Source organism: Taudactylus pleione, unplaced genomic scaffold, assembly GCF_031769625.1.
Source record: "Taudactylus pleione unplaced genomic scaffold, aTauple2 ptg000168l, whole genome shotgun sequence".
NCBI lineage: Eukaryota > Metazoa > Chordata > Amphibia > Anura > Myobatrachidae > Taudactylus > Taudactylus pleione.
Window position 1 is genome coordinate 1,826,821 of NW_028284570.1, and position 22,996 is coordinate 1,849,816.

At 48.3% G+C, this 22,996-nt stretch overlaps 1 protein-coding gene across 1 annotated transcript in view; it reads right to left on the minus strand.

The window, feature by feature from the left end:
- LOC148521400 (uncharacterized) overlaps positions 1-22,996 on the minus strand; it is a 206,981-nt gene that overhangs the window by 65,724 nt on the left and 118,261 nt on the right.

Below are 22,996 nucleotides of genomic sequence, written 5' to 3' on the forward strand. Positions count from 1 at the left end.
CTCATATCTATCCATCTCATATCTATCTAATCCATATCTATCCATCTCATATCTATCCATCTCATATCTATCTAATCCATCTCATATCTATCCATCTCATATCTATCTAATCTATCTCATATCTATCTATCTCATATCTATCTATCTCATATCTATCTATCTCATATCTAATCTATCTCATATCTATCTCATATCTATCTCATATCTATCCATCTCATATCTATCCATCTCATATCTATCCATCTCATATCTATCCATCTCATATCTATCTAATCCATATCTATCCATCTCATATCTATCCATCTCATATCTATCCATCTCATATCTATCTAATCCATCTCATATCTATCCATCTCATATCTATCTAATCTATCTCATATCTATCTATCTCATATCTATCTATCTCATATCTATCTATCTCATATCTAATCTATCTCATATCTATCTCATATCTATCTCATATCTATCCATCTCATATCTATCTATCTCATATCTATCCATCTCATATCTAATATATATCTATCGATCTCATATCTATCCATCTCATATCTATCTATCTAATATATATCTATCTATCTCATATCTATCCATCTCATATCTATCTAATCTATCTCATATCTATCCATCTCATATCTATCCATCTCATATCTATCCATCTCATATCTATCCATCTCATATCTATCCATCTCATATCTATCCAATCCATCTCATATCTATCCATCTCATATCTATCCATCTCATATCTATCCATCTCATATCTATCCATCTCATATCTATCCATCTCATATCTATCCATCTCATATCTATCTAATCCATCTCATATCTATCCATCTCATCTCATATCTATCTATCTCATATCTATCTATCTCATATCTAATCTATCTCATATCTATCTCATATCTATCTATCTCATATCTATCCATCTCATATCTAATATATATCTATCTATCTCATATCTATCCATCTCATATCTATCTATCTATCTAATATATATCTATCTATCTCATATCTATCCATCTCATATCTATCCATCTCATATCTATCTAATCTATCTCATATCTATCCATCTCATATCTATCTATCTCATATCTATCCATCTCATATCTATCTATCTCATATCTATCTATCTCATATCTATCCATCTCATATCTATCCATCTCATATCTATCCATCTCATATCTATCCATCTCATATCTATCCATCTCATATCTATCCATCTCATATCTATCCATCTCATATCTATCCATCTCATATCTATCTAATCTATCTCATATCTATCCATCTCATATCTATCTATCTCATATCTATCTATCTCATATCTATCTAATCTATCTCATATCTATCCATCTCATATCTAATATATATCTATCTATCTCATATCTATCCATCTCATATCTATCTATCTATCTAATATATATATCTATCTATCTCATATCTATCCATCTCATATCTATCTAATCTATCTCATATCTATCCATCTCATATCTATCCATCTCATATCTATCCATCTCATATCTATCCATCTCATATCTATCCATCTCATATCTATCTAATACATCTCATATCTATCCATCTCATATCTATCTAATCTATCTCATATCTATCTATCTCATATCTATCTATCTCATATCTAATCTATCTCATATCTATCTATCTCATATCTATCCATCTCATATCTAATATATATCTATCTATCTCATATCTATCCATCTCATATCTATCTATCTATCTAATATATATCTATCTATCTCATATCTATCCATCTCATATCTATCCATCTCATATCTATCTAATCTATCTCATATCTATCCATCTCATATCTATCCATCTCATATCTATCCATCTCATATCTATCTATCTCATATCTATCTAATCTATCTCATATCTATCCATCTCATATCTATCTATCTCATATCTATCCATCTCATATCTATCCATCTCATATCTATCCATCTCATATCTATCTATCTCATATCTATCTATCTCATATCTATCTAATCTATCTCATATCTATCTATCTCATATATATCTATCTCATATATAACTATCTATCTATCAAATCTATCTATTCTATCTATATACCTTTCTCTTTCGTCTGGGCTGGGGGACATTGGACCATGGGGCTGTAGGTGGGAAGGTGTGGAGTTGGCACTAACCTGAAATCTATAACCCCCCCCCCTCCCCCCTCTGCAACCCCTGGCTTCAGTGTAGGTTTAGTGCCTGTGGAAGGAGGGACGTTTCTTCTAGTGCTGCTGGACAGCCCTGGTTTTTAGGATAGATTTCTTTTTATTTGTAATATGTTTTACTTTTATTTTTTACTTATAGGTGCTGTGCGCTGCTGATAGCGCACAGCGGTAGGGTAGTGCAGCGGCCAGCGGTTGCTTGGCGTGGGGGGGGTAGCGCTGAGCTCTTCCCACCTGGTGAACACTCCGGTCTCTGTGAGACCACCTAGGCCCGGGAATTGCGTGCTGCTGTACCTGATAGAGGTACAGGCAGTCAGCGTGGTCCAGGGTGGCCGGCGCCATCTTGCCGGGCTTCCTGGTCGGCAGCTCCTGTGGGGAGAGCGCCAACTACAGGCCACCCGCGATAAGCGTGGGTTAAACCAAGTGTTTTCCCCACTGAGGGGAGTTACACTTGAAGGAAGGAGCAGTGTGGCTTGCCTCAGTACAGCGGGGGGAGGAGCCATGGTCTGCTGGTTCCCCCTGCTCTCCAGTGGCACAATACAGGCTCCCAGGAAGTCTGCTGACAGCTTTTTATGGAACACAAGCTTGAACAGCATGGGGGGAGGACAGAACAAGCTCCTTTCCCTCTGCAGCATGCAGCTAAGTAGTTTCAGTATCACTGTAATCTGTTTTTTGTGCCTGTTGGGAGTGTTGTATATTCATTGCTGCTTGTTATATTTTTTGTGTGATTTATTTTCTTTTCTGGGCTGACTGCCACGGCAAAGGGGGGTGCTCTAATGGCAGACAAAAAGTCCACTAAGGGCCAGAACTCCACTAAGGCTATATATTTTTACATGTGCCCAGTGTCAGGCCAAATTGCCGTGTGGACAGCTGGATGCAGGGGCTTTGTGTATAGACTGTCAGCTGGGGCCCACAAGTGCGCAACCAGCTGGGGGATCCGCACCGGTTAGGGAGGATCCGGTATGGGCTCAGGCTATGGGCCGTCCACTCCCTGAGTTGGTGACGTTGCTCCGTCGAAGAGAGGAATTAGCTCAAGCAGCGCCAGTGTTGCCCTCACCGCCCACAGTGGCAGGGGGTGGTTACCAGGGGCCTGATCCTCCTTGGGTCCGTACAATGGAGCGCTCGGCGTTAGGGGTCGAGAAAGTATCAGCCTTTATGGAACACTTTTTTGAGGAGTCTAAACTACGCTCTACTCCTAAGCGTCTTCCTCCCTCCAGTGTCTTGGTTGAGTCAGATCCCGAAGGGGGAGAAAGAAGAGGAAGAGGGGGAACTCCAAGAGGAGGTTCTGCCCGACGAGGAAGGTTCAGAGTCCACATCAGGTCAGGACGTGGAGGACCTAATTATGGCAGTACGACAGTCTTTGGACTGTCTGGACCTTGACGACGCAGCTGGGGCGGAAGGGCCATGTAAGCGAAGGTGCAAGAAGGTAATTTGTTTCCCAGCATCCCTAGATCTCTCGGATCTGGTAGAGGAAGCCTGGAAGACCCCTCATAAGAAGTATGCTACTCCCCGTAGGTTTGCAGCACTTAGCAACCTGCTCCTGTGGACAGGGACAAAGTGGGAGCTGCCTCCAATAATGGATTTGGCTGTGGCTCGTTTAGCGAAGCACATGGCTCTACCGGTCCAAGGGGCGGCCTCCTTTAAGGATCCGCTGGACAAAAATTGGAGGGATGCCTTAGGAGTATTTTTATGGGCGCCGGAGTGGTTATGCGCCCATTGTTGGCATCTGCATGGGTCTCCCGAGCCATGGAGAAGTGGGCTGACAAATTAGTGGCAGGTCTTGCCGGTGACTCAGCCAGAGAGGACTTACTGGTACTGGCAGAACAGATTCGTGTGGCAGCAGACTATGGACCTTATTCAGAGCCGGTCGCACAGAGCGTGCGGTCGGTCTGAATGAGGGGAGGACGTCTTGAATTTTCAAGACGTCCTCCTTTGCGGTGGTAAGGCTGTGGGTTAACACCCACAGCCTTACGACCGCCTAAGGTGATGGTCGCGATGGTCAAGACCATCGCGACCATCGGGGCTTACGACGAGACCCTAGGATAGGGTCTCCCTTGTCGTAAGCCCCGGAGAGCTTCTGGCTCTGTCTGAGCCGGAAGCTCTCCACTGACATCACTAGTGATGTCAGTGGGGCCACCCCCAAATGGCAGGCGTTCCCATGGGAACGCCCCCGTTTGGGCTGCCACCCCCCCGGCCCGCCTTCCAAACGGGGCGAGCTGTCAATCAACATCGACAGCTCGCCCCCTTTGGATCGAGACCCGCTACGACCGGTGCGGTCGTGCACATGCTCTGTGGGGGGCCATCGACCCGGTCCGAGCGCATCGGCGCTAACGACCGGGTCTGAATGACCCCCTATGTGTATGAGGCCGCACAAGATGGGGGGCAGGTTTCCTCTGGTCTCAGCCACGGCGTTTGCGGCACATTGAGCGCTCTGGCTCCGCACCTGGGAGGCGGACGCAGAATTTAAACGAGCATTAGAGTCTCTTCCCTTTTGTGGAGGTATCCTGTTCGGCTCCGAGCTTGATACTATCATATTGCAGGTGACAGGTGAAAAGAGCACTTTCCTGCCGGTGGTGCCCCAGAAGCAAAAGGGCTCACGTTTTTGGGTCTTTCATTCTTCCTTTCGAGGAGGGGGCCAATCAGGGGTCAGACGGCCCGGGGACGTTCTTTTCCCAGTAGGGGTTCTACCCCCCATGGTAGATTCTCCGGCACATTCAGGCGCCCGAGTGTTAGGGCATCTGAGAATCCGAGTTCCTGACAGGATCTCAGCCCATCCAGTCTCGGGGAAGGTAGGGGGCCGCCTCCTTCTTTTCCGAGACGAGTGGGTAACTTCTGGAGTAGATGCCTGGATCAGGGGCATTGTCTCCCGAGGTTATGTGATCAACCTAAGAGGGCCACCACCACAACGGTTCTTTGCTACAGCGTTACCCAGGGAGCCGGGGAAAAGACTGGCTTTGAACTAGGCTATCAGTTCCCTCAGTCCAGAAGGGATTACAGCTCCTGTTCCACAGTCTCAACTAGAACAGGGGTTTTACGCCAACCTGTTCCTAGCTCAGAAACCCAACAGCACTTATTGGCCGATTAAGAATCTGCGAGCCTTGAATGCCAACCTGTTCGTGGATCGGTTCAGTATGGAGTCGCTCCGGTCAGTAATTCAGGGTATGTTAGCAAACGAGTTTCTGGCGTCTATTGACATCAGAGACGCATATCTCCACATACCGATTTGGGCGGGGCATCAGTCTCTACTCAGGTTCACGGCAGGAAGAGCTCATTACCAGTTCCAGGCTCTGCCTTTCGGTTTGGCTTTACAAAGATCATCGTTCCTATGGCAAGCCTACTGCATTCCGATGGAATAATGGTGGTACCTTACTTGGACGATTTGCTAATAAAGGCGGATTCCACCGCCCAGCTTCAACTCCACCTAGATCACACGGTGCAGGTGTTACAGCATCATGGGTGGATACTGAATCTCGACAAGAGTCACCTCAAGCCGTGCCAACGTCTGATGTTTTTGGGGGTGATCTTCGATACAACACTGCAGAGTGTTTTTTGCCCGAGTCCAAAGCCCGGGCCCTCCAGCACTTGGTCTGGAGGGTGCTATCTGTTCCTCATCCATCCATCTGGCTGGGCATGAAGTTACTAGGTACGATGGTCTCTACCTTCGAGACCAACCAGTACTGCCGCTTCCATTCACGGATTCTCCAGTGGGAGATTCTCCGGATTTTACGGGCCGCTCGGGCGACCTTTCTTCCCAGTTGTTGGTTCTGTCAGACAGCACTCGCCAGTCACTTCGCTGGTGGCTAATTACCGATCACCTTCTTCAGGGTCGGTCCCCGGTTACTCCCAACTGGATCATTGTCACCACAGACGCAAGTCTCAGTGGTTGGGGAGTGATGACGGAGAACCTTTGTCTCCAGGGGACCTGGTCGTTATCGGAGATAGGGTTTACAATAAATATGCTGGAGCTCCGAGCCATTTATCTGGCCCTGTGTGGGGCCCAGGAACCTCCTGGCCGGACGGCCAGTGAGGATTCAATCAGACAATGCCACGGCGGTGGCATATGTAAACCAATAAGGCGGAACCAAAAGTGCACTTGCCATGGCAGAGGCAAGTCTCATTCTCTCTTGGGCAGAGACACTTGTCCCGGCAATTTCAGCGGTCTTCATACCGGGGGTAGAGAATTGGGAGGCAGACTACCTCAGCAGGACCACGTTCCTGCCAGGGGAATGGTCTCTCCACCCGGAGGTTTTCCAGCAGAGATGGGGGCTGCCGGTGGTGGACCTGATGGCGTCTTGCCACAATTGCAAGGTCCCTCGATTTTGTACGAGGTCCAGAGATCCTTGGGCACTCGCAGTGGATGCCATGACAGTTCCCTAGAACTTCTGTCTGGCCTACATTTTTCCTCCAATTCCCATGTTACCAAGAGTACTCCGTCGAGTCAGGGAGCAGCAGGTTTCAGTCATCCTAGTGGCTCCAAATTGGCTGCGCCGGTTGTGGTTCGCCACGGTCAACAGGCTGGCCGCAGGTCCGGGTTGGAGTCTTCCTCTGCAACCAGATCTTTTTCTACAGGGGCCATTCTGTCACGAGGGCCTTCAGTCATCAGGACCATGCTCAGGGCACGGAAGCAGGTTTCCGCGCAGAACTACCACAGGCTTTGGAAAACCTATATCATGTGGTGTGAGCAGCGCGGAGTGCATACGGCTCAGCTCCGGCTGCCAAGGTTTTTAGAATTTCTGGAGGGCGGATTGGAAGCTGGCCTACGGCTTCAATCTTTGAAGGTACAGATTTCGGCTATCTCCATTTACTTTCAGCAACGTCTGGCTCTCCTCCCAGAGGTACGGACTTTTTTCAGGGGGTCTTGCGAATACAGCCTCCGTTTCAACAGCCAGTAGCGCCATGGGATTTGCCCCTGGTTCTGTCGGCTCTTAAAACAGGCTCCATTTGAGCCTTTGGAATTCATGGACCTTCGGTTTGTCACGTGGAAAGTGGTTTTTCTTATGGCCATTGCCTCGGCTCAGCGGGTTTCTGAGTTGGGGGCCTTGTCCTGCAAACCAGCTTTTCTTGTTTTCCATGACGATAGGGCTGTTCTCAGGACGGTTCCTTCGTTTCAACCAAAAGTGGTTTCATTGTTCCACTTAAACCAAGAGATTGTGTTTCCTGTTTTCTCATATTCAGAGTCCTCAGGGGGTCAGGACGATCTATTACTGTTGGATGTCGTCCGGGCCCTGCGAATTTACTTAGACAGAACTTCGGATTTACGTAGGTCAGACTCTCTATTTGTCCTCTACAACGCCCGCAAACGGGGCTGGCCAGCCACAAAGCAGACCATTTAAAAATGGCTCCGCTCAGTGATCTCAAGGGCTTACTCAGAGGCAGGGCACCCAGCACCAGCTAGGGTGTTGGCTCATTCCACTAGGACCGTTGCGGCCTCCTGGATGGAGTATCACGGAGCCTCGGCTGAACAGGTTTGTCGCGCGGCTACCTGGTCCTCTGTCCACACACTTGTGTGGTTCTACAGGTTTCATGTTCTTGCCTCCAGTCAGGCAACCTGAGCGTTCCCTCCCATGGGTGCGGCTTTTGAACATCCCATGGTCCAGTGTCCCCCAGCCCAGACGAAAGAGAAAATAGGATTTTTGGGTACTTACCATTGAATCCTTTTCTCTGAGTCAGACTGGGGGACACTGCGTTCCCTCCCTCATGCTCAGCTGTACTGAGTATGAGTTATGATTTGGGTCTTATTTGACCGTTAATTTAAGTTCTAGTTTTCAGTGTGACAGTGTCACTGAGTATTGCTCCTACTTACCAGGCACTTTTGAAGTTGTACTGAAGTCAGGGGTTGCAGAGGGTGGGGGAGTTATAGATTTCAGGTTAGTGCCAACTCCACACCTTCCCACCTACAACCCCATGGTCCAGTGTCCCCCAGCCTGACTCAGAGAAAAGGATTCAACGGTAAGTACCCAAAAATCCTAACCTACCTATCTCATCTATCTCTCTTATCTCATATCTATCTATCTATCTCTCATCTATCTCTCATATCTATCTCTCATCTATCTCATATCTATCTCATATCTATCTCATATCTATCTATCTATCTCATATCTATCTATCTCATATCTATCTATCTCATGTCTATCTCTCATATCCAGCCAAATATTTATCCTAATAATAACACAAATGCTTTAAAACTTCCTCTTTGAGTTACACACTGTTGTTGTATTTTATTTTTAGCAACTTGTACAAGTAGTTCCCGATGTTCTATATAAACCTTAGGTGTGAAGGCTGGGAGAATAAGATAAGCCAGCCGGAGGAATGGGCTGGACGTAGTCATTAGAAATATGAATGTTATCCCAGATTAGAATAAATATTTCCAGGGGACCGGTAGCCAGTGATATTTAATGACTGATAATGTTCCCTGGAAGGATTTAAACATTTGTTTTGTTGAAATTAAATCTCCTGACACTCAGGACCTCATTCAGAGCCGCTCGCAAAATGCGAGCGCTCGCTCTGAATGAGGGCGGCCGCATCTAAAAAATGATCCGGCCTCCTGGCCGCTCACTAGGCTGTGGGTTACCACCCACAGCCTTAACGAGCGTCCAGGATGATGGTCGCGATGGTCAAGACCATCGCGACCATCGGGGCTTGTGACGAGACCCTTGTGGTAGGGTCTTGTCTGCCGCAAGCCCCAGAGAGATTTCGGCTCTAATAGAGCCGGAAGCTCTCCCACTGACATCACTGGTGATGTCAGTGGGGCCGCCCACAAACGGCAAGCGTTCGCTTGGGAACGACTCAGTTTGTGAAACTACCCCCCCCCCCCCCGCCACAGCTACAAAACGGGGCGAGCTGTCGAACAACATCTCTCTCGCTCCGGGGCTTGCGCACGCGCAGTGCGGCCGCTGCGGTTGCGCGCAGCCAAACATCGACCCGCTTGCGGGCGGGTCTGAATGAGACCATCAGTACATTCATTACTTTTATTCTAGTCAATATTTTGTTTATAATCGCAAACATGTATTGGGTTTGTCCCCAAACTAAACATACGTCTTAAGTAAATAGTACAAATTATATATAGATTTTTTACTTGGACCAACATGCTAGTCTTCAGCAATTCCTGCAGCCTGCACATACAAAGTCTAATCAAATGGAAACAACCATCAGATGAGCCATCACATACAAGTCTGCGAGGGTGGTAACCATCGCAACCACAGCATCGAATGGAGAAGGTAAATCCATCAAACCGAGAACATTGATGGTTGCCAACCATCGTTTTCTGATGCCCATCGCTGCCACACACCCAGACTGCCAAGGACCGGGGGGGGGGGGCGGCCGTTAGCAGCGCGGGCAGCACATCCTCATCCTGCTCTCTCTAAGCACTTACAGTTTATTTCTTTACACAATTGGTATAAACAGTGTGTGTCAGACGCAGGCCGTCCCTCGGGAGTTTCAGCTTATATGTGTTAGTAACGTCCTTGGTTAAGGAAGGGGGGGGCAGTTGTTGGAGCCAAGTCCTGAGCCGCGTTTACAACATGGAGTTTCAGTATAAACAGCGAGAAGTGCGAGACGGGGGTCTATGTACTGAGATGTTCCCTGTCTGCGGGACGTGGGCCCAGGGGGCCCGATGCTGGATGTGTAGACACAAATCTTCTAATTAGTCAACAAGTGGTCTAAACGCTGTAAACCTGCCAAGTAAATATTTCCATAATACTTAACATTGATTTAAATGCCGAACTCTTTGTGCTACCAGCCGCCTCCACTGTGATGAGGCCTCAGCCTTCTCTATTACTCATATATTTACTTAGGGATATTGTTCTATTTAAAACTTTAAAGATTTTATTGTTAAGTTAAATATAATAGTGTTATATTATTATTATCGTCAGATTTTCCCGTCACAGTTCAGCACGGATCCTTTGTATGTCAACTGAAACCCACAAACTTCCAATAGTCTAGTAAAGTAATTTAAATGAGGTGTTACTTGGGGGCCCGCACAGAGACTGCACCCCTCTCTCGCTGGCACATGTCCCGAGTAGACTCTGGAACTGTGCCGTAATCTTCTCATCGTGCGCCAATCTCTAGAAACAAGGTATTTTACCTTCTCCCGGCAGCAGCAGTGGTGTTCCAGTCATTAATCTACCCCCTATACCTAGCCCTAATCCCAGTGGTGTATCTATAATGGGTGCAAGGTGTGCGGTGCACATCGACCCTCACGCCGCACACCTGCACTCATTCCTTCTATACTCACTTCTACCTAGTCCTGCGTCGGCACAAATCTATAATGGAGCGGCGGCCATTTTCCTGGTGTGTTGCACCTGTGCAGGTAAAAAAATAAAAATTGCTGGGAGAAAATGGCCGCCGTGCTATTTTCCCTGAGACTTGCACAGTAGATTCTGGCACAGCGCCAGAGACTACTAGTGCTCACTAATGCGCTGCCGGCTAGAGAGGTTGGGGGCCTGGGCAGAGACTTCACACGTGACCCTTCCTCTCTTAAGACACACCTGCCTAATCACTACCCCTAACCCTCTCCTTAGTGCCTAAACCTAACCTCCCCCTTCCCCGCAGCCTACCTCTAACCTCCCACCACAGCCTAACATGGTGCCAGCCGACATGTTGAACCATGTCCACATTGTTGTGTCTACATTACTGTCGACCATCTGACCTTATGCCCAAATTATATGATCCAATTTCCAAGTAGCTAGCACTTTATTAGACAGGCACTTTACTAGATGAGAAAAGGAGCGTCATGGTAAAACTAAAGGTGCCTACACACTTGGCGATGTGCTCACAATCCGACATCGTGTACGATTTCCTTTGAACTCTCCCCCGGCAGCTCCCCGACAGTCCTGCACACGATTTGGTGTAAAAAGTGTCCAATGTGACAAACGATCTATAGTGCATCCTACTTTTTCCAGTGCATCGTGTCCCAGATTGGCAAATCTGCCCTACAGCACAGATTTTGGCATATTTTACACGATTTGTCGTCACAATGCGCCGGAATTAGGCAAATCATGTAAAGTATCACTAAGTGTGTAGGCACCTTTACCTTTGTTAACTCTCTCTCTTTGAAGTCCATAGGGTCCACAGGGAGACAATGGGGTGTAGGTTGGACCTTGGAGGACCATACACCAACAACAAAGCTTTTCAATCCCAGGATGCTCCGGTACTTCCCCCTATACCCCGCCCACAGCCTGAGGGCAACTCAGTTTTGTTAACAAGCCCAAGGCAGGAGCAGGATAAGAGAGAAGGAAGACTGGTTCTGTACACTGAAGAATCGCACTCTCACACAGAGAAGGAAACAAGTGACCAAGAGAAGAAACCCATAGAAGCTAGGGTGCCCTGTGGACCCTATGGACTTCGAAGAATGAGTTAAAAAAAGGTAAGTTTTACATAACTTTCCTTTTCTTCTTCAGGGTCCATAGGGCTCCACACTGAGACATTGGGGATATCCCAAAGCAGTTGTTCAAGAGTGGGAATGCTCCTGAGCTGATAGGAGAACCCTACGCCCGAAGGAAGCATCCTGAGAGGCAAATTTATCTAAGGCATAAAACCTAAGAAAGGTGTGAACAGACGACTAGGTAGCCGCCCCGAATAGCTGTTCAGCTGAGGCGCCATGCCGGGCTGCCCACGAGGGACCCACAGAGCGATTGAGAGAATGAGCAGATACTGTAGCCGGCACAGGAAGGCCAGTCTGAGTGTAAGCCTATAGTATAGTCATGCGAAGCCATCTGGCCAGAGTCTGTCTGTTAGCTGGCCAGCCCTTCTTGTGGAACCCATATAGGATGAAGAGGGAGTCTGATTTCCCGATGGAAGTAGTAAGGTCCACGTAGATCTTTAGAGCACGAACCACATCCAAAGAGGCCTCACCTGCCGAGAAGTCTGGTAATTGAAAGGCCGGAACCTTGCAGGAAGGTGTGAACAACTGGTAGAGGAGCCAGTCTGTGCTGGAACCAGATGGTAACTTTGCCTCGACTGGGGTCCAGCGGCCCTGGAAGGAGTGCTGGCCGGTCACTGTGTCCCACCCTCAGAGGCTTGCGTCCGTGGTGAGGAGAGCCCAAACTGGGATCCAAAAGGGGATCATAATGGGGGAGGTGGAATCAGGGAGATTGCTAGACTCTTCAGGGAGACAGGTAGATTGCTACTCTTTCAGGGAGTCTCCCTGACAATGAGGGAGAATGTCTGTAGCCATCAGACTAGGGACAGGCGAACCTCCGGGGGAAGGCCCATCGTCTGGGATCGAAGTAGATGGGGTATGCCGTTCCACCTGGAGAGGATCAAGTGTTGTAGGGGCCTGGAGTGAAACTGAGTGAACTCCACCATGTCGAAGGTGGACACCATTGACCCCAATGTCTGCATTGCAGTGTGAATTGACACTCGGTGATTGTGGAGCAGTCTGCGCACTCAGTGTTGCATTAAGGAGATCTTGTCTGTTGTTAGAAAGATTCTCTGAACCTGACAGTACAAGAGGGCTCCTAAATGTACCATTCTTTGAGAAGGTGTCAGGGAATGCGTTTGTAGGAAGGCAATTGTTACCTGCAGATGGCAGTGAAGAATCTCCGGGGAGCTGGCCAACAGCAAGAGGTCATCTAAGTACGGGAGTAGACTGATCTCCTGACGACGAAGGGAGGCCGCCATAACTGCCATGATTTTGGCCTGAACTTGGTAATGCTGTTGTAGGATAGCAAACCGGAGATATTGTTGATAAGGCGCTATAGGTACATGTAGGTAAGCATCCTGAATGTCCAGAGACACTATAAAATGCCCAGGCTGCATAGTCAGGATAATAGAGCAGAGTGTTTCCATACAAAACCTGGGCACCCTGATGAACTTGTTCAGAGATTTGAGGTTGAGGATAAGCTGATGAGACCCGTTGGGCTTCTGAACCAGGAAAAGGGTAGGATAATAGCCCTTGCCTCGTTGTGAGGAGGGGACTTGAATTATTACTGCTGAATTCAGTAATGACCGAATGGCTTTTTGGAGCCTTAGGAAGGATAGAGCATATCCGTGGGAGACCACTTCTCTTACCCAGGCGTCTGATGTGGTCTGACGCCAAAACTGGGTGAATTGAAGAAGTCGGCATCCCACCATGGGAGCCCTGAGGGAGAGACCCACCCTGTCAGGGTGTAGGCTTGTCCTCAGACTTGGCAGGTGGACGTCTAGTAGCCCAGGCTTGTTTGGCTCTAGGCTTGGAGGCCTTGGCTGATGCCAGCTACCGTGGAAAGGACTGACCCTTAACTTTTCCTTGAGGGCAAACGGACCGAAAGGATGACGTCCGAGGCTTTGTATTATATGTAGAGAGCAGGAATGCAGTCTTGGAAGCTGCCAAAGTAGTCACATTTTATCTAATTCTGGACCAAATAGGATATTTCCAGAATAAGGAAGGGACTTCAGAGCCCTTTTTGAACCGGAGTCTGCCTTCCAGGAACGGAGTCAAACAATACAGCGAGCCCGACGTAGCAGATATCCTGGAGGCCAGGATAGCCGTATCCATAGCTGCTTCTCCCATGTAAGAGGCTGCATCTCTAATGTAGGATAGTTGTTCCCTCGAAGCATCAGGGGGAAATGTCTCTTCTAGGTCCTCTGCCCAACTCTCAGTGGCTTTTGCCACCCAGGCCGTAGCCCTAGAAGGACGAGTAAAAGCTCCTGTAAGAGAGTACAGTATATGGATTTGTGACAAGTTTCTCTATGCCTATCAGTAGTCTCCCTCAAGGAGGTTGCAGTATGGATGAGTAAGGTGGTATTCTTAATCAGATGTGTTACATGAGAATCCAGTGCTGGGGGAGCTTCCCATTTAGTACAATCAGTAGCTGGAAGAGAGTAAAAGGCACTTAAACTTTTTGGAATTTGAAACCTTTTACCTGGCATATTCCATGCTTCACTCATGTGATCAGATAGCTGGTCAGAGTGAGGGAACACTGGTAAAACTACCTTTTGTTTTTTTAAAAAGTGCGTGTTTTGTCTTAGGAGCGGGTTCTTCCTCTTCTATTTGAAAAATAGTATTTACAGCTCTCACAAGAGCAGGTATATTTAATTTAGAGGGTGGCTCCTTGTCTCTTGAGATGGAGTCAGAGTGAGAGAGGTCTGCGTCTTCTGCCTCCCCAGATGATATATCAGAATCAGATAACTGGGTGGACTGGGAAGATAACACAGCACGTTTAGTAGGCTGAGTAGGTAAAGGCTTTTCTTTTTGCAGTATTTGCTGAAAAACTGTAGAGGTATTAGCCAAACTCTGTACTGAGGTAGAGAGTACATCTACCCATGGGGGAGGCAAAGGATTTGCAGGGAGTACCTGCCGTGGCCATCCCATAGGGGGAGCTAACACGGGGACTGCTAAATGGTCCACAATCGTTGTCAGTACCTGAGAAAAGGCAGCTCAGGGTGAGTCCTGAGGAGGAGACACCGAGGCTGAGGGGCCTGAGTCTGTGCAACAATTTGTACAAAGACCATCCTGAATGAGGTCCTCTGGGGCTAAGCCTGCTGAGCAAGACTTACAAGACACCAGAGTAGGAGCAGCAGCATCAGGCCGCTTGTTATTCTTTCCTCTGCCAGACATAGCCACAAGATAATAAAACATACAGTATGATACAGTGCAGTGAACACCCTGCATTATGTGTAATATGGCACAGTGTAGTGTGCAACCGCGCTATATAGTATGCGACTGCCCTCACAAATATATAGGAGATGTGAGGTACAATGAACCCCCTATACCTTAGTATGTCAGGTAAATTAGCATAAAGGGAAGGTATAAGCTGACTGTATAGAAAGTAGAGATCAGCACTATCACAAGCCACATACAAATGCAATTGGCGCTACAATCAACTACACATACCGCAGTGGCTGGTAAGATATAGCGCTGTATAACCTGGTCCGTGGGAGAGTTATACAGGGAGACTGGACCCAGTGTTCCCGGAGACCTGTAAAGCAGAAATGGCTGCCGAGCGTTTCTCAGGGGACGGAGGGTGAGGGAGGAACAGCTCATGGAACGGCCGGACTGCAATGGAATGGCGTCCTGAGCTGGGGGAGGGGCTGCAGGGCGAGTGCCTTCTCCCCGTGCTGACGTTAACCACCGGGTCCCCTGGCCTCTAAATATGCCTCTGCGCCAGTATATTAATGCCCCGGTGGTCTAGTGGAGTCGTGGGTGCAGCAGTGTCCACATTAGCGCCTCCGGTCTGTCTCCGGAGACCGGAGGCTAGACTGCAAAAAAGACGTGAGTCCCAGCAAGCGTGAATCCGCCTTACCTGTCCCCTGGATTCCGGGCTGCAGTCTGGGGTCCGGGAAGCTTGCTAGCTAGTCCCCCACAAGAGCCCCGCTGGGAGTACCTAGCCGGGGCTTGGTGTCACGGCGCCGCGGAGGGGTGATGGAGCGCAGACGTCCAAGGAACAGTCTTTTGCTGCTGCTCAGTTTTAACACACTAGAAATAAAAAATAAATCATAAAAATAAGCCTGGGCTGGTTGATTCAGCCCCACTGTTAAACATGGTGACCCAACTCTTGCCAGACACCAACAAAACTTTCCCTCAGTCTGTGGGCGGGGTATAGGGGGAAGGACCGGATCATCCTGGGATTGAAAAGCTTTGCTGTTAGTGTCCAGTCCTCCAAGGTCCCACCTACATCCCATTGTCTCCCAGTGGAGCCCTATGGACCCTGAAGAAGAAATCAGTGGTGCAAAAACTTTTTTCTATTTCCCCTTACCCGCCGCTCCAGGCGTAAGTAACCGCAAGTGTACAAGTAAGTTGTACTTAATGCGTCTATATAGCTCTATGCGGGGAAAGCGGACAGATTGCGTCCTCATGCTGCTCTGCAATCTCACGGCACAGTCAGACTCCTTGTGGCTTTCTGTTTTAGGGAAGTACTATTTGTTACATGGCCGGACAGGCAAGACAGATAGATCCTGATAGCACTTACCCTGGCTAATTATATATCATTTAGAGCAGTGATTCCCAACCTCGGTCCTCAAGGCATGCTAACAGTCCTGGTTTTAGTGATATCCAGGCTTGAGCACACATGGTTAAATCAAAATAACTGAGGTACTAATTATGTCACCTGTGCTCCAGTATGGCTATCCTCAAAATCTGGACTGTAAAGCTGGCCACACACTAGACCAACTTTCATCCAACTAGTTGATTGGTTGAAATGAAAATCTGGTAACGTATGGGAGTAACTGATGATCAGCAATTTGCTCCTAAATGCCAGAAAACAGATGAAAATGGTCGTCAGACAAGTTTGCTAAATGTGTGATCGAAACAATTTGTTCAAAAAACAGTTTTTAGTCCATTTTCCGGCATTTGGGAGCTAATTGCTGATTGTCATTTGCTTTCATCCCATACCAGATTCTCATTCCAATCAACTACTTGGATGTCAGTTGGTCTAGTGCACAGGTTCTCAAACTCAGGGCCTGATTCAGAGCCGGACGCTCTGACCAGAGCGCTCGCTCTGAATCAGGGCCCTCCTACCTAAAAATGGAGCGGCCTCTTGGACGCTCGCATAGCTGTGGGTTACCACCCACAGCTTATGCGAGCATCCATGATGATGGTCGCGATGGTCAAGACCATCGCGACCATCGGGCTTGCAACGAGACCCTGCAGTAGGGTCTCGCTGACGCAAGCCCAGGAGTGCTTTTGGCTCTATCAGAGCCAAAAGCACTCCCACTGACATCACTAGTGATGTCAGTGGGGCCGGCTCCAGACGGTAGGCGTTCCCATGGGAACGCCTCCGTCTGGGCAGCAACGCCCCCGGCACGCCCACCAAAGGGAGCGTGCTGTCAATCACCATCGACAGCACGCCCCCTTTGGTGCGAGACCCATAGCGACAGCTTGGCTGTCGCTATGAGGGTCTTGCACATGCGCACGACGGAGCTCCCTCCGTCGTGCGCATGCGCATTAGGGCACCATCGACTCGCTTGCGAGCATCCTGCGCTCGCGGGCGGGTCTGAATTAGGCCCTCAGTCCTCAGGACCCCAAACGGTGCATGTTTTCCATGTCTCCACACTAAATCAAGTGAAATAATTAGCTCCACCTGTGGACCTTTTAAAATGTGTCAGTGAGTAATGATTACACCTGCGCACCTGCTGGGTGACCTGCAAAACATGACCTGTGTGGGGTCCTGAGGACCGAGTTTGAGAACCACTGGTCTAGTGTGTGGCCAGCTTTAGTGTGCCTTGAAGACCGTGGTTGGGAACCCCTGATTTAGAGGCTTATTTATCAAGCCAAGATCATGTGGAAATTATTTGAGCACTTTTTAGTTCTGTATAGATGCTATTTACTATAATGTAAGATGAATCAGATATATCTCCAGCATTCAGCAGGGTAAAACAAATGATCACAGTCCCCATTATTCTCACTGGTCTGGGTCACACTAAAGGTGCATACACACGTAACGATTTTTTGAACGATTTAACTATAACGACGTCGTTATCGTTCAATCATTGAAAAAATCGTTCAGTTCCTGAGTTATAACGATGAACGATTATCGTTTATGCGCGTTCCCATTTGTAGTTCGTAGTTCATTCTAACTGACCAGCTGAACGATTTTCATTAAGGGAAGTTACAAAAATCGTTTGTAGTTCAAAAAATCGTTCATTACACTTTAAAAATCTGACAGAAAATCGTTCATAAAATCGTTGGTAACAAAATCGTTGTGTGTGTATGCAGCTTAACAAGTTACAGAACGCATCACGTTATTGGCGCTGGGGCCATTAACTAACCGTGGCGCTAATTCAGGGGTGGTTCAGGGAAGCAGCTGCACAATACTGTACAACCAATATTCCCATGAAACATTTCCAGCAAAATAACTTTGGTAAATATGCCCCCTAGTGACTACAGCCAAGTAAGACACGAGGGTAACGAGAATAAGGCAGCAATCATTTGGTTGGTAGAGATATAGGGGGTCATTCAGACCCACTCGCAAGCGGCAGTACGCTCGCAAGTGGGTCGATGTTCCCCACTGCGCATACGCACAACGGAGGGTGCTCTGTTGTGCGCATGCGCGAGACCCGGATTGCGACAGCCAAGCTGTCGCTCCGGGTCTCGCACCAAAGGGGGCGTGCTGTCGATGGTGACTGACAGCATGCCCCCTTTGGTGGGCGTTCCGGGGGCGTGCCTGCCAGACGGAGGCGTTCCTATGGGAACGCCTACCGTCTGAAGCCGGCCCCACTGACATCACTAGTGATAGTCTGATAGAGCCAAAATCACTCCTGGCCTTGTGGTTGTGAACCCGACCACAGGGTTTCACTCGCAAGTCCGATGGTCGCGATGGTCAAGACCATCGCGACCATCTTTTTGGACGCTCGTATATGCTGTGGGTGGTGACCCACAGCTATACGAGCGTCCAGGAGGACGCTCCATTTTAATGGAGGAGGGTCCTGATTCAGAGCGAGCGCTCTGGACAGAGCGTCCGGCTCTGAATCAGGCCCATAGATTTAAGAATTGATTGATTCAGTTACACTCCTATGTTTTTTATGTCCTTTTGCAATTATTCCGGCGTCTTCATTCATGGAGAACGAGTTCATTTCCATAGATACAAAAACAATAATGACCCGGGTGTTTTAATAAATATAATATTAACAGAAAAAAATTCAAAATAGAATCTATTCTACTGGTTCCAGCGACGTCTTCTGCTGTCAGCTGTCTAGATTTTGAATAGATTGGACTCCAGGACTCGTTTGTCCCGTTTTCCTGTCCTCTTCCCAACCTGCAGTTTCTCCCCCTAAACAGTTTACATCCCTGTACTTACAGTATGGGGACTGTGCAATGAATGATGAATGGGTCTGACACTTACATTATACAAAAGTAGGTGAAAATGTTTTATTTCACCTGCTTTTGTATAAATGAAGTGACGATGAATAGGCCCCTTTATATTTTTCTTCAGCATGCTCTGCGGGGTCTGATTTAGAGATGTACTCTATTGCCACCGCTGCTGTGAAACCCGTGCGCAAACTCTGAGAAAATATGTAAGTGTCGCAGCTGCCGGGATAAGTATTAAGTTGCCCGGTGGCGTCTTTGCAGGTCGCAGATCCTCTGATCGCTCAACTGCGAAAACATCGGCATAGGGTTCAACTGCGAATCATATGCCTCTGATGAAATCGTGGGAGGAGCTACAGGGAAACGCTTCAGGCACTGCCGCTTTGTGTACGAACATCAATGGAGTGATCACACTTATTGTCTCAGCCGCTTGGGTCCCTGTACATCGGCTACATCACCTGCCCCATTTGACCTAACATTGGATTGCAACACTGTCAGCCACGTCCGGAGCAGACACTGTGAGCCGCTACCCAACTCCACTGGGTATACTGTCGGCGCTGTTCCACAGAGACGCAACCACAGCAGCTGACTTGCAGCGTCCAGGATTGGAGTCTTTCAGCTTCTCTCACACCCTCAGGATTCACGCTACATGGTGAGGGCTCTCAAATAGCAATTATTCCTTACCATTCTCAGCTCCTATGGGACATTGTTGTGGCAAAACATCATTCTGTCATCCACCAGCAAAATTATCAATTGGGATTGCATCCTCTTAATAGCTAAGCTTTATAGGAGACCTTCCTAACAGTGGGCCTGATTCAGACTTGGTCGCGAGCGCTCCGGGTCGAAGTTTGCCCACTGGGCATGCGCACAATGGAGCCGGCTCCGTTGTGCGCATGCGCGAGACCCGGCTCGCGACTGGTGCTCCGGGTCTCGCGCCAAAGGGGGCAAGCTGTCGATAATGATTGACAGCTCGCCCCGTTTGGTAGGCGGGCACGGAGGGTGGCTGGCCAAACGGAGGTGTTCCCGAAGGAATGCTTGCCGTTTATGGGCGGCCCCACTGACATCACCAGTGATGTCAGTCGGAGAGCTTCCGGCTCTATTAGAGCCAGAAGCTCTCTGGGGCTTGCTGCCACGAGACCCTACCACAAGGGTCTCGTCGCAAGCCCGATGGTCGCGATGGTCTTGACCATGGCGACCGTCAACCTGGCCGCTCGCAATAGCTGTGGGTGGTCACCCACAGCTATGCGAGCGGCCAGGAGGCCGAACAAAAAATAAAAAAAAACGCCCTGATTCAGAGCGAGCGTCAGTCTCTGAATCAGGCCCAGGGGGCACAGTTACTGGACTCCAGCTTTTCAGGGCTGATTTCCCACTCTGGCTTCATAATTACAAAAGTCATTTGTTTTATTCATTGCGGCTTGCACTTAATCTCTATATACATAATTCAGAACTTGTGATGTAAAACTCTTGATTTTTCATTTTTTTTTTATATGTGCTATTATTATTGAGCTATATTACATTATTCAATAGATAACATTTGCATTGTTACAAATGTGTATGGTTCAGCGCTGTGTCCGATTCCATATTTCTGTTTAGTGTCCTTGGGATACAGTTAGGAGGACTGACAAGCTCCTTTACAGCTGCAATACTTTTAATTAATTTTTTACAGCGCCATTATCGAGGATTTCCATTTTGTTAACCAATGGGGAGGAGGTGGAGTCAATATGACACAATACCATTAGATTTGTATCATTTTGGCTCCGCCCCCTTGGAACTGACCCGTGAATCTTGGCATTTTGCCGCTAAGGGGAGGGGCCTAATTACATTGTGTCTGATACCCATCTGTTACCTGCAGCTACTGCAAGGTAAGAGAGACAGATTATGTGTGACATGTGTGTGTAAGGTATGTGTGACGTGTGTGTAAGGTATGTGTGACGTGTGTGTGTAAGGTATGTGTGACATGTGTGTGTAAGGTATGTGTGACATGTGTGTGTAAGGTATGTGTAAGGTATGTGTGATGTGTGTAAGATGTGTGACATGTGTGTAAGGTATGTGTAAGTTATGTGTTACATGTGTGTGTAAGATGTGTGTGACATATGTGTGTAAGGTATGTGTGACATATGTGTGTAAGGTATGTGTGACGTGTGTGTAAGGTATGTGTGACGTGTGTGTAAGGTATGTGTGACGTGTGTGTAAGGTATGTGTGACATATGTGTGTAAGATATGTGTAAGGTATGTGTGACGTGTGTGTAAGGTATGTGTGACATGTGTGTGTAAGGTATGTGTGACATATGTGTGTAAGGTATGTGTGACATATGTGTGTAAGGCATGTGTGACATATGTGTGTAAGGTATGTGTGACATATGTGTATTATGTATGTATGTATGTATGTATGTATGTATGTATGTATGGGGTTGGGTAAGGGATGTCGGCCATCAGGATCCCAGCGGTCAGAATCCTGATGCCGGCATTCCGACAGGGTTAGGATACCGACCTTTGTCGGTCAGTATACTAACCCTCCCCCTCTCCCTACCCCTCTACCCCCTTATGCCTTAACCTAACCTCCCCCCCTTAGTGCCTAACGCTCCCCCAGTACTTAACATCGGGATGCTGGCCCCCAGATTCTGACAGGTGTTGGGATTCCGGTGCCGACATTCTAAGTGCCAACATCCCGACCGTCAGGATTTTGACCGAATCCCGTATGTTTGTGAGTGTAAAAATCCTGCGTTTGCCCCTGGTCGTGCAGAATGGGCGCAGGACAGAGGCACCAGAGCCATATTTCTTGCATACGGGATCGCAGCACAGGATGTGACACGGTCGCGATGCACCTGCTGTGTGAGCCGCCACTCCCCGTTACCTCCCCAAACGCTCCCTGAAGCAAATAAATAGTCGATGTGAGCGACTATGGTAATGCACCTTGTTGCACGCGCAGAGCGACTCAGACGCAGGCATAGATTGATGATTATCGATAAACTGCGAAAACATCGGAATAGGGTACAACTGTGAATCAGGTACCAGGGCCCAGTAACTGTGCAGGACTTCTGGGGAAAATGTAAAGCGGTTTGGAGGAGGTGGGAGAGGAACATGGAGTAGTCACCTGTCTCTGACAGAGGGTGTGAGGCACAGTATGAGTCGCCTGTCTCTGACAGAGGGTGTGAGGCACAGTATGAGTCGCCTGTCTCTGACAGAGGGTGTGAGGCACAGTATGAGTCACCTGTCTCTGACAGAGGGTGTGAGACACAGTATGAGTCACCTGTCTCTGCCAGAGGAGTGAGGCACAGTATGAGTCACCTGTCTCTGACAGAGGGTGTGAGGCACAGTATGAGTCACCTGTCTCTGACAGAGGCGTGAGGCACAGTATGAGACACCTGTCTCTGACAGAGGCGTGAGGCACAATATGAGACACCTGTCTCTGACAGAGGAGTGAGGCACAGTATGAGTCACCTGTCTCTGACAGAGGAGTGAGGCACAGTATGAGTCACCTGTCTCTGACAGAGGGTGTGAGGCACAGTATGAGTCACCTGTCTCTGACAGAGGAGTGAGGCACAGTATGAGTCACCTGTCTCTGACAGAGGGTGTGAGGCACAGTATGAGTCACCTGTCTCTGACAGAGGGTGTGAGGCACAGTATGAGTCACCTGTCTCTGACAGAGGCGTGAGGCACAGTATGAGTCACCTGTCTCTGACAGAGGCGTGAGGCACAGTATGAGACACCTGTCTCTGACAGAGGAGTGAGGCACAGTATGAGTCACCTGTTTCTGACAGAGGCATGAGGCACAGTATGAGTCACCTGTTTCTGACAGAGGCATGAGGCACAGTATGAGTCAGCTGTCTCTGACAGAGGCATGAGGCACAGTATGAGTCACCTGTCTCTGACAGAGGCGTGAGGCACAGTATGAGACACCTGTCTCTGACAGAGGAGTGAGGCACAGTATGAGTCACCTGTCTCTGACAGAGGCGTGAGGCACAGTATGAGACACCTGTCTCTGACAGAGGCGTGAGGCACAGTATGAGACACCTGTCTCTGACAGAGGAGTGAGGCACAGTATGAGTCACCTGTCTCTGACAGAGGAGTGAGGCACAGTATGAGTCAC